This window comes from Pleurodeles waltl, chromosome 1_1 (genome assembly GCF_031143425.1).
Source record: "Pleurodeles waltl isolate 20211129_DDA chromosome 1_1, aPleWal1.hap1.20221129, whole genome shotgun sequence".
Lineage (NCBI taxonomy): Eukaryota > Metazoa > Chordata > Amphibia > Caudata > Salamandridae > Pleurodeles > Pleurodeles waltl.
Window position 1 is genome coordinate 240,847,753 of NC_090436.1, and position 14,392 is coordinate 240,862,144.

General features: G+C 47.7%; 1 protein-coding gene across 2 annotated transcripts in view; it reads right to left on the minus strand.

Moving 5' to 3' along the window:
• Positions 1 to 14,392, minus strand: part of LOC138283476 (complement component C6-like) — a 337,439-nt gene that overhangs the window by 143,542 nt on the left and 179,505 nt on the right. The gene's annotated exons all lie outside the window — the stretch shown is intronic.

Below are 14,392 nucleotides of genomic sequence, written 5' to 3' on the forward strand. Positions count from 1 at the left end.
TTATCTCGTCGCCAACAACATAAAAAACATTTTTCATAGGATTATTCCTGTGGCCAAATAAAAAACAAAAAATCAGTCTTATACAATGACCCCAGATCACTCAGCAATTAAAGAAGATGAGGTAAGCAAAGTAATTAGTGTGATAGTTATCGCACCTCCTTAAGTTCAACTCTGAGTTGTAATTTATTGGGTGTGATAAATACCACCCAATTGCAAGTTTTTGTGGAATACCATGAGAGTTTGGTACTTAATGCACCAAAGTCAGAGGTGTTTCGGTAAATACCAATTCTCCCACCCCCCCATAAATGTCGGCATGTTTGACATCCTAATATTTCTCACAAAACTCATAATTGTGATATGTGCAGTACACTGTCTTTTGTTTAAGTTTGTTCTATATATGATAATTAATCGGGTGCCTGTAATCAAGGCCTCAGTGCAGAAATCATAACTGACTTTTGTATACTCTTTGCTGTCATTTCTTAAGTTGTCTGACGTTCTTGGGCATACTATGTGCTATATAAAAATCAATATGAATAAATAAATAAGTACTGTTGGACTTTTTGCCTTACGCAGGGTCATCCTGAGTCTTTTTGCCTCCTTCCTCCTGGTTTTTCTGACCTCTCGCTGTTGGCTCTAGGACTCTGAGCACTTTATCACTGCTGACCAGTGCTAAAGTGCAGGTGCTCTCCCATCAAAGTTGGTATGATTGGCTTATACCTAATTGGCATATTTAATTTACCTATAAGTCCCTTGTACTGTGGTATCTCTATTCCCAGGGCCTGTAAATTAAATACTACTAGTGGGCCTGCAGCGCACCTTGCGTCACCCACTGAAGTAGACTTTCAAACCTGTCTCAGGCCTGCTAGCGCAGGACCTGTGTGCGCAGTTTTCGGCCACAGGGACCTGGCATCTAAACTTACTTGCCAGGCCCAGAACTCCCCTTTTACTACATGTAAGTCACCCCTAAGGTAGGCCCTAGCTAGCCCTATGGGCAGGGTGCCATGTATGTAGAAGGCAGGACATGTGCCAGGTTGCGGGGCCTGTCCTGGTAGTGACAAACAGCCTAGCTTGGTGTCTCACTGCTGTGAGTGCTGCCTCCCCATAGGATTGTATTAGAAATGCCCTGCTGTATGTGTAAGTGGTATTGCCTGATTTATGAGAGGTAGCGTAGGCATGTTTGGTATGGTTGTGATGGGGATAATAAATGCTGCTTACTGGTGTAGGTGTATTTTTTATTACTATCACAGAAATGCCACTTCTAGAAAGTGCGCATTTATCTGTGCTTATGATTCTGGTGTTTTGCAGCTTGACTCCAATCCACGTCTGGGCAGAGTGACAGTTGGGGCTTTGTGCATACTTTTCAGACAGCCTGTACACAGGGAGGGTGGAGGTGTCACAGAGGTGCATCTGCATACTGAATAGTCTTCCTGGGCTGAGAGAAGGGAGAGGTGGGGCACACCTGGATTTGTAAAGACTGTGCCCTGGCCTCACACAATAGGGTCGTTAACCCCCCACTGATGTTTGGAGCCTGTACTGAAAGGAGAGAGGGGGCACTCCCAGAACCAGTAGTAACTGGCTGAAACCTCCTCTCCCTACCATTGAAAAACATTGTAAGGACTGAGTATAAGTGTAGGGGAATTTTCCCCACAATTTGGAGACTCTTGGAATCATCTCGGAACTGGACACCAAAGGCTGAAAGGACTCACCAGGAACCGCCATGGACTGCTGCTGCTGTGCTGACCTGTGACTTTCCTGGTCACTGTGAAGGACTTGCCCCTTGCTGCCTTTCCCTTGTGCTGGCCTGTAGCTGGGCCCTCCACCTGAGGACCTTGTCTTAAGATTCTGCTCCCCAGGGGCAGGGTGCTGTGGCCCCTGACCCCTGCATCCATTTCTTCACGAGGGGTGCTTCTCCGTGGTTGCTGCTGCCATAGCGCTGATTGCAGCGCGCTTATGGAGCTTTGGGAGCTCGTAGGCTCCTTGCTGCATTGTGCCCCTTCAAAAAAGATCACTGCGGCAGCCTGGGAAGCTGGAAGAACACTCGTGCACCGCACTGGGTGCGGGCGAGTGTCTGCTCGGGCCCCAGGAGGGGTCTGATCTTCTTGTGGCTTCAGGCAGGACCATGGGAAGGCGCGGGGAATGCCCCCTGGCCTCTGCGTTAGGAGCAGGACACTCCTTTTCGGCGGCTAGTTAAAACGGGCATTATTGCAGCCCCCCTCCTTTGGTGGAAGGGCCAGTGGAGGCCTGGGGGGGCCCCCCAGAGATTGTGGATCCCCGGAGGGGCCCATCATTAAACCGGAGGGGATGCGTGGTGCCCCCCTCCTGCCCTAAGTTGGTTTTGCTGGCTTTTGCTCCCCGTGAGAGCCGGTTGAGGCCCGGGGAGGCCCCCAGTAGTCACGGTCCCCAGAGGGGCCCATCTATAAGAGAGGAGGTGCATGTCGCCCTCCTCTGACCCCAGAGGATAAGGGAGGCCCCCGTTTTGCACATAGGAGCACCAGGGGCCCCATTGTTCGCCTTCTAGGCACTGGAGGTTCCTTCATCCAACCAGGTACTGTTTAAAGGACCAATATAGTTACAATCCAAAGTTCTTTCTACAGACTTTTATTGATTCATATATTACCTACCTGCGTTTGATGTTTTTTTTTACATATGTGTATGCAAATGTTCCTGGTATGGGCATGACATGCTAATATGTTTTCTAACTTGGCATATGTTTTCTAATGTTCCTATTATGGGCATTGTATGATATTCTTATGACAAGTGCTTTGGTCTAATAAAGTGTTTTCCTGACTACTGCTTATGTTGCAGAAGACTAAGTAACCTGTGTGTTAGGTGTGACTACTGCTCGTTTGCAGAGTAACTAATGTGTAATGTTCTGACAACTGCTAAGGTAGCAGGATAGTACTGATATGTGATGTTTGGTCTGATAATTGTGTTGTGTACAATACAGTATATTTTCATATAATCTGGTGTTGTGTTTCCTTTGTGGTGGGGATATTGCGTCACGTGTGTTGTGCAAACACCTTACACATTTCCTCTGGGATAAGCCTGACTGCTCGTGCCAAGCTACCAAGGGGGTGAGCAGGGGTTATCTTGGACGTGTAACTCCCTTGCCCTGACTAGAGTGGGTAAGTTCTGCCTGGCTGAGGTGCATACCCTAGCCAACCAGAAACCCCATTTCTAACAAGTACATTTCCAACATACGCACTATTGTGAGGTCTCTTGGCATGAGTCAACTAATATCACTCTGATAAATCTGATTTTATGTACGCTTCTTAAAGTATGACAAATGCATAATATCAAGTGTAAGAAACTCCACAACGATTGTCACAAGAAGGAAAAGTTGCTCCTGCCTCTCAGTTTCACCTTACAACATCAGATAGTCAACAGCGACCTATCTTGGCTCCTGGCACGTTGGAAGCATGTGCTATTGTGAGCTCAGGAATAGGACAGAGGCCAGCACACTAGCTGGACACAGACATTTCCGGCAGTCGCCAACTCACAGGAATTCGGGGAACAAAGGGACACAATAGGGGGATGGGATGTGGAGATGGACACACACAATGAAGACTTGCTTCCCATCTGTAGGCCAAAATTGTCATTTTCAGACCTAGCTATTATAACAGTCTTTACACTGGTCTGCCTGACTTTCAGAGGAACTGCTTGGAAGGAGAGAAGAAGGCTGCTGTCCGCTTAATATGCAGCTTCTGTAAGATAAACCATGACTCTCAAACCAAGATATCTGTTCTCTGGGTGAAAGTTGAAGACCATTATCACTTCAAGTTGGGTGTTATTATTAAGCGAAACCATGATATGGCCCCTGTTTATTTGCCCCAGGGGGTCTACTTGTAGTCTGCTGTTTGGGATCTTAGCAGCTGCGGTGTCTTCTCCGGACACCTGAAATATGAAGCACGTGCTGAGGTAATGGCAGACTCCTTTATTGAATACTCCATCAACTAGTACATTAACTCCCATCAACACACCCATGTGAGTGGTAGAAAGAGGAGGGAAAAGTGACCTCCATTTGTTTAATCTTGAAACCAGTTGCCCCTCATGATCCTGTCCAAACATCACGAGTCATATTAAGTCCAGAATGAAACCCAGGTTCTTGACATTACTAGTAGCTGGCACCGCATAGCTGGAGTCCAGAGAAAAGGTAAATTGGCTCTATCATACATTTCAAAATGAATTAAAGTCTTGTAACTATTTTATTGACTATAAATATTACGCATCCAACTATATATCTGTTCGGGCATATTGTGACTGAAGCACAGCTGATTAGTCTTTGGTAGGGCAGTCTATATGCTTTTGTGGCAGCAGAGTAAGCTTGTATTTCGGCTTACTAATTTTAAAGTTTTCAAATAAGGTGGTGAGATAAATGTTGAATACTACCGGTGAACATGGAGAGTCTATGGGGGACAGAAAAATTTCCAGACCTCCTGAGCCATACAAAAGAGATGAACTCAAACTGCTGTGAAAGAAAATACTCAAATAATGGGTTCCTGGCTGAGACAGATTTTTTAAGTAGTGTTGTGGCAGTTACTTTTTCTAACAAGTTTTAAAAGGGCTCTTCACTGGCCTTCAGCTCTACTCATGACTACAGCCTGAAAGCTTTCTTCACTTATGTATAGTAATTTGCATTCATTCGTTATATATACATCTCGTAGAGAGCCATTAGTGTGAATTAATGGATTCTAAATCACAAAAAATGTTAACCACCGGTGCTACATTATAAAGGACTTTTTAAGCTGCTTTGGATAGACTCTCCGGGACCTGGTCAGATCAGCGGTGGCTCAGAGCAGGATGGGTAGGAGTGCAATGGCACAGAGAGTGATATGGTAGGTGGCAGGAGGGTAGTTATTTGTTTTCTTCTTAATTATAGGACAGGAACGAGAGGCAATGTTATGTATGGCTCCTCCGTCACGCCTCGATCCATAGCTATTGAGAACAGGAGCAGATGATTTTGGGTGGCATACATAACATAAAATCACAGATGGGGAAAAAGTGAATTACAGGGATGTTTTTCAACCCCATATTCTGAGTGACATCATAGACAACTTGAGCTTCCCTCTTTTTGTCTATTTGGTGTCACCCGTGGTGAAAAACATCACCGTAACTCACTGTTACACATCTGTAATTATGTATGTTACACATGGCTTCTATAGGAAGCCTCTATGGTTTACAACATATTCTAAATTCTAAATATTCTAAAAGTTGAATGCTTCTAAGACTGAAATTCTCTGTTTTGGATCTGGTGTTAAATATTGGAATCCACGCTTGTGGCCATTTGATTGTGGTTCCTTTCCAACCCCCACCAATGTTAGCAAAAACCTGTGTATTATGTTTGATAATCAACTGTCCTTTAAACATCAGGTAAACCACACGGTTAAAACTGGTTTATGGTTGATTAAAATGTTAAGGAAAGTTTTTCCCTTTCTTCAGCATAAATGGAGAGTTGCCGCCACTTTAGCTTTGGTAATGTCTAAAGTGGACTATTGCAATGCCTTGTTTCTCAGTCTTGATAAAGGCCTTTTTAATAGGCTGCAGTTGAGTCAGAACTTAGCCGCCAGAGCAGTTCTTAATCTCCCACGTTGGACCTCTGTCAGAAGTAGATTTAGACAACTGCACTGGCTTCCGGTGGCTCAACGGATCATTTTTAAATCTCTTTGTCTGTCTTTCAAAGCATTGCATGGCCTAGGTTCAAAATACCTGTCCGCTAAATTAGGTTGGTATAAACCTAAGAGACATCTTAGATCATTGTCAGCTCACTACATTCAGGTACCTCGTACTAATAGAGTGAAGTGGGGGTGACAAAGCCTTCACTGTGGATGCAGGTAAGTGCTGGAATTCCCTTCCTCCAAACATTAGGGCTGAAACATGTTATCTACGGTTTAGGAAATTGATTAAAACTTGGCTCTTTCCTAACTAATCCTTGTTTTCTTTTCCTTCTGCGGGTTGGGGTTTCCTAATGAGTTTAGTGACATTTTTACCTATGTTAGCGCTTCGATGCTCTTTGTGAGCCGGAATGCACTTTATAAATATACTCACATACATACATAAATCTTGTAATTCACTGCTATGGCATAGCAACAGTTGATTAATAAAAACTCTGTACTAAATGTTGCTACTGCATAAACATATGCTTTGACTGAAAGAACAAGGTACTTGCCTTCGGTAATGCATTATCTGACAGAGACAAATTCAAGTTGCAGATTCCATACCTAAGAATTTCCCCAGGTGTCAGTCTGGATCTGGAGATTTTTTTCAAGCTGTACCCATGCGCGGTGTTGCGGTGTTAGCTGGCAACTGTCGCCTCCGTGTCTGTCATCGGTGTCGTGCACATCGGATATGGCATCGTGGGGCCTATATAAGCACCAACCCGGTGTACTGACGTCAGTTTCTTTTCACGACTTTCCACACCAGAAGCACGGAGCCCTGAATGACACTGACCACTTGTGCGTCAGAACTAAGGCCCTGAAAGGGGGATCAGGGAGGAAGTGCGGGTCGGTAAGGAATCTGCAACTAGAATATGTCTCTAGGAGATAATGTGTTACCAAAGGTAAGTAACTTGTTCATCTGATAGAGACTTCTAGTTGCAGATTCCTTACCTTAGAATAGATACCCGAGTAATACCATCCCTGGAGGTGGGTCTGTGAACTAAGATCATACTAGGAAGTCCTACAGGACTGAATGGGCAAAGTACCTGTCCCTCTGGACCTGACTGTCCAGGAAAAAGTATTTGGTGAACATGTGCAGAGATGCCCATGTTGCTGCCTGACAGATGTCCAGGACTGGAACTCCGCATGGTAATGCAGTGGTTGCAGCTGTCGCACTGGTGGAATAAGCGTGCAAACCCTCCGGGGGTTGCTTTTTAGCCAATGCATAGCAAATTTTAATGCGAAGAATGACCCCATCGAGAGATCGTTCTCTTCTGCACTGCCTGACCTTTCTTCGCACCCACATACCGAACAAAGAGTTGATCATCCACCCAAATCTCTTTGGTACGATCAAGGTAGAATGCCAACGCTCTGTTTGGCTCCAGGCAGTGGAGTCTCTCCTCTTCCTTAGAAGGATGAGAGGATGCATATAAAGTAGGCAAGGTGATGGATTGCCCTACATGAAAGGGCATGACCACTTTTGGAAAAAAAGAAGCCCTGGTGCAAAGAACCACTTAGTCAGGATAGATGGAAAGGTAGGGTGGCTTAGATGACAATGCCTGCAGCTCACTCACCCTGAGGACAGAAGTAATAGCCACAAAGAAGGATGTTTTTAACGTCAGAAGCCTGAGAGGACAATTATGGAACAACACAAAAGGAGCACTGATTAAGAAAGTAAGAACCAGATTCAAATTCCATTTGGGCATTATTAATGGTGATGGAGGAAACATAAGGGTGAGATCCTTAGTGAATCTACTGAAAATAGAAAATTTAAATGAAGAGGGTTGGTCAGATAACTTTTGAGGGTGTGCAAAGCAGAGCCCTGCTGGGCAAAAGAAAGTATAAACAGGAGGAAATCGGAAAAAGAGGCAGAGAGGGGGATCAACAAACTTGTCTGTGCACCATGCCACAAATTTGTTCCATCAACAGGCATATACCGTTTTGGTGGAAGGATGCCTGGCTGCCGAGGTAACGTTACGGACTTCAGGCGGAAGGTTAAGCGCTGTCAACTGCTGCCACTCAATCTCCATGTAAGAAGGTGGAAACTGGACAGGTTCGGGTGGAGAACCCTCCCCTGCTGCTGCGACGGAAGATCCTCCTGAAGAGGCAGTCTGATCGGAGGATTGATGGCCATGCTCAATAGCTGAGGATACTAGTCCGGAGCCATAAGGATTACTTGGGCCTGGTTGTTCTTGATCTTCTTGAGAACTCTGGGCAGAAGTGTTATGAGTGGAAAATCATACAGGAGGCCTGAACTCCACTCGAGATAAAAAGCATCACCAAGCTAGTGCTGCCTTGGAAACTCCAATGTGCAAAACTACTGACATTGCACTTTCTATGCAGGGGTGAACAGTTCTAAACAAGGCTCTCCCCACTGCTGAAAGAGACCTTGTGCCACCGCTGGATGGAGACGCCATTCATGATCAACAGGGATTGTCGACTGAGTTTGTCCGCTCTGGCATTCAGAGAGCCTGCCAGGTGTTGAACCACCAGGGAAATGCCCTGATTTTCCATCCATGTCCAGAAGCGCAGAGCTTCTTGACAAAGGGTCCAAGACCCCACCACATCCTGCTTGTTGCAGTACCACATGGTGCTGCTGTTGTCCATAAACACCTGCACTACTTTCCTTTTGAGAGAGAGAAGGAATGCTTTCAATGCCAGACTGATAGTCCTGAGCTCCAAAAGATTGATATGGAACCCGGACTTCACCGGAGGCCAGACACCTCTGATCTCTGCCTCTCCCATGTAGCTGCCCCATCCCAGGAATGATGCATCTGTTACTATCAGATCTGGTTGGGGAAGGGAGAGGGTTCTGCCTCTGACCCAATTGCGGTTCAAGAGCCACCACTGCAGATCTTGCGCAGTTCCCTTCGAGACCTGGACCATGTCAGAGAGTCTCTTGATGCTGCGCCCACTGGAACTTCTGGTCCCACTGAGGAGCCCGCATTTGCCATCTAACATGTGACACCAGCAGGAGGCCATGATGCCCAGCAGCCTCAGAGTCATACTCACTGAAATCCAGGATAGGAAATGAAACTTTGGTATCATAGCCTGAATATCCTGGACTCGCCGCTCGGGAGGATAAGCCTGAAACTGCACCATGTCAAGAACAGCTCTGATGAAATGGAGCGTCTGAGAGGAAGTCAGTTATGACTTCGGCACATTTATAGTGAACCCCAGCAAATGCAGGAGGTCCGCCATAGTTTGGAGGTAGGAGGTGGGGGGCGACAGCCTGGCTTAGCCTGCCTTCAACAGCCAGTCATCGAGGCAGGAGAAGACTTAAAACCCTGACCTGCGCAGATCACCTTGGTGAACACCCGAGGGGCACTGGTAAAGTCAAAGCTGAGCATGGTGAACTGAAAATGCTGGTGGCCTACTGTGAATCGCAAGTAACATATGTGGCAGGCAGGTCAGGAATATGCAAATAGGCGTCCTGCAAATCCAACACTACCATCTAGTCCTCTGGGTCCATGGCAGACAGAACCTGAGCCATAGTGAGCATTTTGAACTTCTCCTTCCTGAGATAGAAACTGAGGGACCAAAGGTCTAGAATAGGGCGGATGCCCTTGTCTTTCTTGGGTACCAGAAAGTAGCTGGAATAGCAACCATGACCTACTTCCGGCGCAGGGACCATCTCTATGGCTCCCTTGGCCAAGAGAGCTGTAACCTCCTCACAGAGAAGGGACACGTGATCCTCCGTCATCTGATCATAGAATGGTAGCATGGATGGAGTAGAAGATTGAAGGGGAGGGATTAGCACGTTCGGACTATTTGCAAAACCCACCTGTCTGTCATGATGGCTTGCCAGCGGGGCAGGTGATGGTGAATCCTGCCTTTGACTGGTCCCTGGTGGGGAAGAGTCAGACTAGGAAGGTTTGGAGGCTGCTGCAGAGGGTGAGGGCAGTAGACTGGCTAGACCTCTGCCTCCCTGATCCACGAGGACATTGGATCCCATGTACCGGGCCACGCAGAGGCTGGGCAGCATGCGTGGCATGGTGTCTGGAAAATAGACATGGTCGGGTACCCCTTCCGTAGTTATGAAAGGGGCGCAAAGCAGACTGAGAATGGGTGAGGGGCAGCTACGAGGCCCAAGGACCTGGCTATAGCCCAGGACCCCTTAACGAGTTCGAGCAGTGAGTCTGCTTTGTCTCCAAAGAGATGGGTACCATCAAAGGACAAGTCCATAAGGGTGGATTGGTCATCCCCTGAAAAGCCAGATGTCTTCAACCAAGCATGGTGCCTTAAGACCACCGTCCATGCAACAGATCTGCCTCTTATTTGTTCTTACCCAGCCCACATCGTATTGTGAACTTCGCTGTGTCTCTCCCATCATCAACAGCTTGGGATAGAATGGCCTGGGCCTCCTCCGGGGACTTGTAGTAGCACCTACGCAATCGTGTCCCATAAAGTATGGGTGTAACTGCCCAAAAGGCAAGTGGTGTTCACAGACTGCAATGCCAGGCTGGAGGAAGAAAACATCTTCTGCCCAAACGCATCCAGCCCCTTGGACTCCCTTTCCCGGGGTGCGTAAGAGAATGCACCCGGGGATGTGGAGGCTTGGATAACCAAGCTCTCTGGGTTCGGGTGTTGCGTTAGGAGCACTGGGTTATTTGCAGCTGGTCTATCATGGCGGGAAATTATCCTGGTCACAGGAGCCCCCATGCTGGATTTGGACTAAGTCCCCTGCAGGACTTGGCCCAGCTGGGCTTCATTAAAGAGCAAAAGTGGTTCAGAAGTGGAATCCCCAGGCTGAAGCATCTATGTCAGGAGGTTAGTCCTGACTGCAACTGAAGGCATCTTAATGCCTAGGACCTCGACCGTTCTCCACACCACCATGGAGTAGGATGTTCCCTCCTCCATAGCCACGGTAGGGGGAGAAAGCATGCCAGTATCAGGGGAAGTCTCCAGACCACTGGCCTCACCCAGGTCCATCCGCCAGTCCATGGGATCTTCTAGCTGGGATTCCAAACTGTCCAGTGACCCCTCCCAATCCTCAACCGCACCCCAACCCAAGAGAATAAGGGTCAGGACCCGACCTAGGGAGCAAGATCCCTGTTGGAAACGGCATCGTACGATGCTGGTCCGGCTCCGTGTCGGAGTCGGCAATGAGGATGGAGTTGATACTGACACTGGGGAAGGTCAAGTTGGTATGATCAACGCCGGTTCGGATTCAGGAATGTATCAATTGGTGCCCCAGGAACTGAGGCCGAAGCCACTGGCGCAGAACCCGAAGGGGCCCCTGCTGACTACGTGCCCCGAAGGTACTCCAGCAGAGTCGGACTGCCCAAATAGACCTCATAGATCTCAAGGAGTTGGGCAGGGGTTGCTGTGGCTCCCGGAAACTCGGGGAGGCAGGGAGTCAGCCCAGATGCAGGCTTCGAGGATGGAGGCCTGCAACAACAATGCTCCTTTTCCCTCACCGTGTTGGCCAACAGATGGGGTGAAGTCGAACAATGCTTGTTCTTTTTCGACTTCTTTTTGTGCCTCGACTTACCCGACCGTCCAAAGATTTGGAGTGGGACGATGAAGAATGGGGCTCAGCGTCTGTTCAATTGACCTTTGTCTCGACCAAGATCAGGAGCAATGCGGAGTCGAGCACCGGGCCACAATGAGCTTTAGGGACTATTAAAAATGGGGTCTTTGGTTGGCAGTCAGGTTACCCCCTGTCCAAGCAAGGACCCTCATTCTAGTCAGGGTAAGTCACACACAATCCAAACTATCCTGTGCCCACCCTCTGGCAGCTTGGCACTGAGCAGTCAGGCTTAACTTAGAAGGCAATGTGTAAAGTATTTGTGCAATAAATCATACAATAACACAATATAGCACCACAAAAATGCACCACACAGTGATTAGAAAAATATATAATATTTATATGGATATTTGCAGGTCAAAACGATCAAAGATGCAATAAGTAAATGTAGAGTTATCACTGAAAACTGATATAAAATGTCTTAAGTCTTTAAAAAGCAAGTAAATATCTCTTAAAAACAGTAAAGGTCTCTTGCAAGCATAAAGTACCTGGTTCGCGTGCAAAATCTCCGCAAGGGACCACAGAGGAGGCGATGCATGGAAAACGGAGATGTGTGTGTCGGTTTCACCCCTTCGCATACGGACTTGCGTCGTTATTTTCCACGCAGGGGAAGGCTGTGCGTCGATTTCCGGCGTGCGGACTTGGTTCCTCTTCGGGTTGTGGGGGTTTCTGACGCCCCTGGGACTGTGTGTGGAATCCTGGGCTTGCGGAGCGAAGTCACAAGCGCTGCGTCGATCCAGTGGGCGTTGCGTGGAAATTTCTCCCTCACGGCAGGCGCCACGTCGATCTTCTCTCTGGAAGTCGGGCTGCATCGTCCCAGGTCAGCTGTGTGTAGATCTGGTGGCCGAGCGTCGAAGTTCCGGTCGCAACACAGGCGCCGCGTCGATCTTCTCCTTGCGAAGTCATGCTGCGTCGTCTCGGTTCTGCGTGCTATGAATTTCTCACCGCGGGGCAGGCTGTGCGTAATTTTTAGCAGGCTGTGCGTCGAATTTGTCACCGCACAAGGAGTCCAGTTGCAGGAGTGAAGTCTTTTTGGTCCTGAGACTTCAGGGAACAGGAGGCAAGCTCTATCCAAGCCCTTGGAGATCACTTCTCAGCACAGCCAGGGAGCCGCACGGCAGCAGGGCAACAACTAGGCAGCAGTCCTTGTCAGAAAAGCAGTGCCAGTGAGTCCTTTGGGCAGCCAGGCAGTTCCTGCCAGCAGGTTTCTTGTCCAGAAGTGTCTGTGAGGTAGAGTGTCTACCCAAGAAGTGTCTAAAGTCTGTGATTTTGGGTCCTCTTCTTATACCCATTTTGGCCTTTGAAGTAGGCTTACTTCAAAGGAAAGTCTCACTTGATTGTGAAATCCTGCCTTGCCCAGGCAAGGCCCCAGACACACACCAGGGGGTTGGAGTCTGCACTCTTCCTCTCCCTCCTAGCTCAGATGGCTCATTGTAATTTGCAGGCTACACCCCAGCCCCCTTCTTATCACTGTCTGGAGAGAGGTGCAAACAGCCCAACTGTCAAACTAAGCCAGACAGGGAATCCACAAACAGGCAGAGTCACAAAAATGGTTCAAGCAAGAAAATGTCCACTTTCTTAAAGTGGCATTATCAAACACACAATCTTGAAAACAACTTTACTAAAAGATTTATTTTTAAATAGTGAGTTCAGAGGTCCCAAACTTCACATGTCTATCTACTCTCAAAGGGAAGCTACGCTTTAATCATGTTTAAAGGCAGCCCCCAGGTTAACCTATGAGAGAGATAGGCCTTGGAATAGTGAAAAACGAATTTGGCAGTATTTCACTGTTAGGACATATAAAGCACATTATTTTATGTCCTACCTTAACCATACCCTGCACCCTGCCCATTGGGATACCTAGGGCCTACCTTAGGGGTGTCTTACATGTAGGAAAAGGGAAGGGTTAGGCCTGGCAAGTGGGGACACTTGCCAAGTTGAATTTACAGTTTAAAACTGCACACACAGACACTGCAGTGGCAGGTCTGAGACATGATTACAGTGCTACTTATGTGGGTGGCACAATCAGTGCTGCAGGCCCACTAGTAGCATTTGATTTTCAGGCGCTGGACACCTCTAGTGCACTTTACTAGGGACTTACTAGTAAATCAAATATGCCAATCATGGATGAACCAATCAACAGTATAATTTACACAGAGAGCATGTGCATTTTAGCACTGGTTAGCAGTGGTAAAGTGCTCAGAGTTCAAAAGCCAACAAAAACAGGTCAGGAAAAATAGGAGGAAGGAGGCAAAAAGTTTGGGGATGACCCTGTAAAAAGGGCCAGGTCTAACAGGGACCACTACTTTAAAGCTTTCAGATTCACGGCCCGGCACTTGAAGTATGACTTCAGGTCAAGGTCACGCTCCAAACACCACAAGCACACGAGGTGCGGATTCGTCACAGACATTGCCCTGATGACAGGATCTGCAGGGCCTGAACCTGGCCTTGAGTGACGACAACCTCAATGCACTAGGAGTGTAGACACTCAAAAATCTTCAACTAAACATTGAAAAAAGACCAGTCAAAAAATGAGTGAGGGATATCTCTTCTTCGGACCTGCACTGGCTTGAGTAGTATTGTGTGGAGTGGTGCTGCACAGAGTAGAGTGGTGTTGAGTGGAGTGGTGTAGAGTGGAGTGCACTTCTGTGGAGTACAGTTTTGTAGAGTGGAGTGGCATTGTGGAGTGGAGTAGGGTAGAGTGGCATTGAGTGAAGTGCAGTTAAGTGGAGTGGCATTATGTTGAGCAGAGTGGCACTGCGTAGAGCAGAGAGGTGCTGCATGGAGTGGTGCTGCATTGCGTGGAGTGGCACTGCATACAGTGGAGTTGCGTTGCGTGCAGTGGGCTTGTGTAGAGCAGCGTTGCGGAGAGCGGCGCAGAGTGGAGTGGCACAGCATAGAGTTAAGTGGATTGGCATAGAGTGGAGTGACGTGGCATGAGTGGGGTGCAATTGCATAGAGTGGGGTGGCATTGCATGTAGCAGAGTCGTGTTGCGCGGAGCAGTATTGCGTGGAACAGAGCGGCATTGCATGGAGCAGAGTGCCTTTGCGTAGAGCAGTGTGGCCTTGTGTAGAATAGAGTTGCATAGAGTTTTGTGGCATTGCGTAGAGTGGCATGGCATAAAGAGGAGTGGTATGGCATAGAATGGAATGCAGTTGCATGGAGTGGAGTGGCATTGTGTAAAGTGGAGCGGCATTGTGCAGAGTG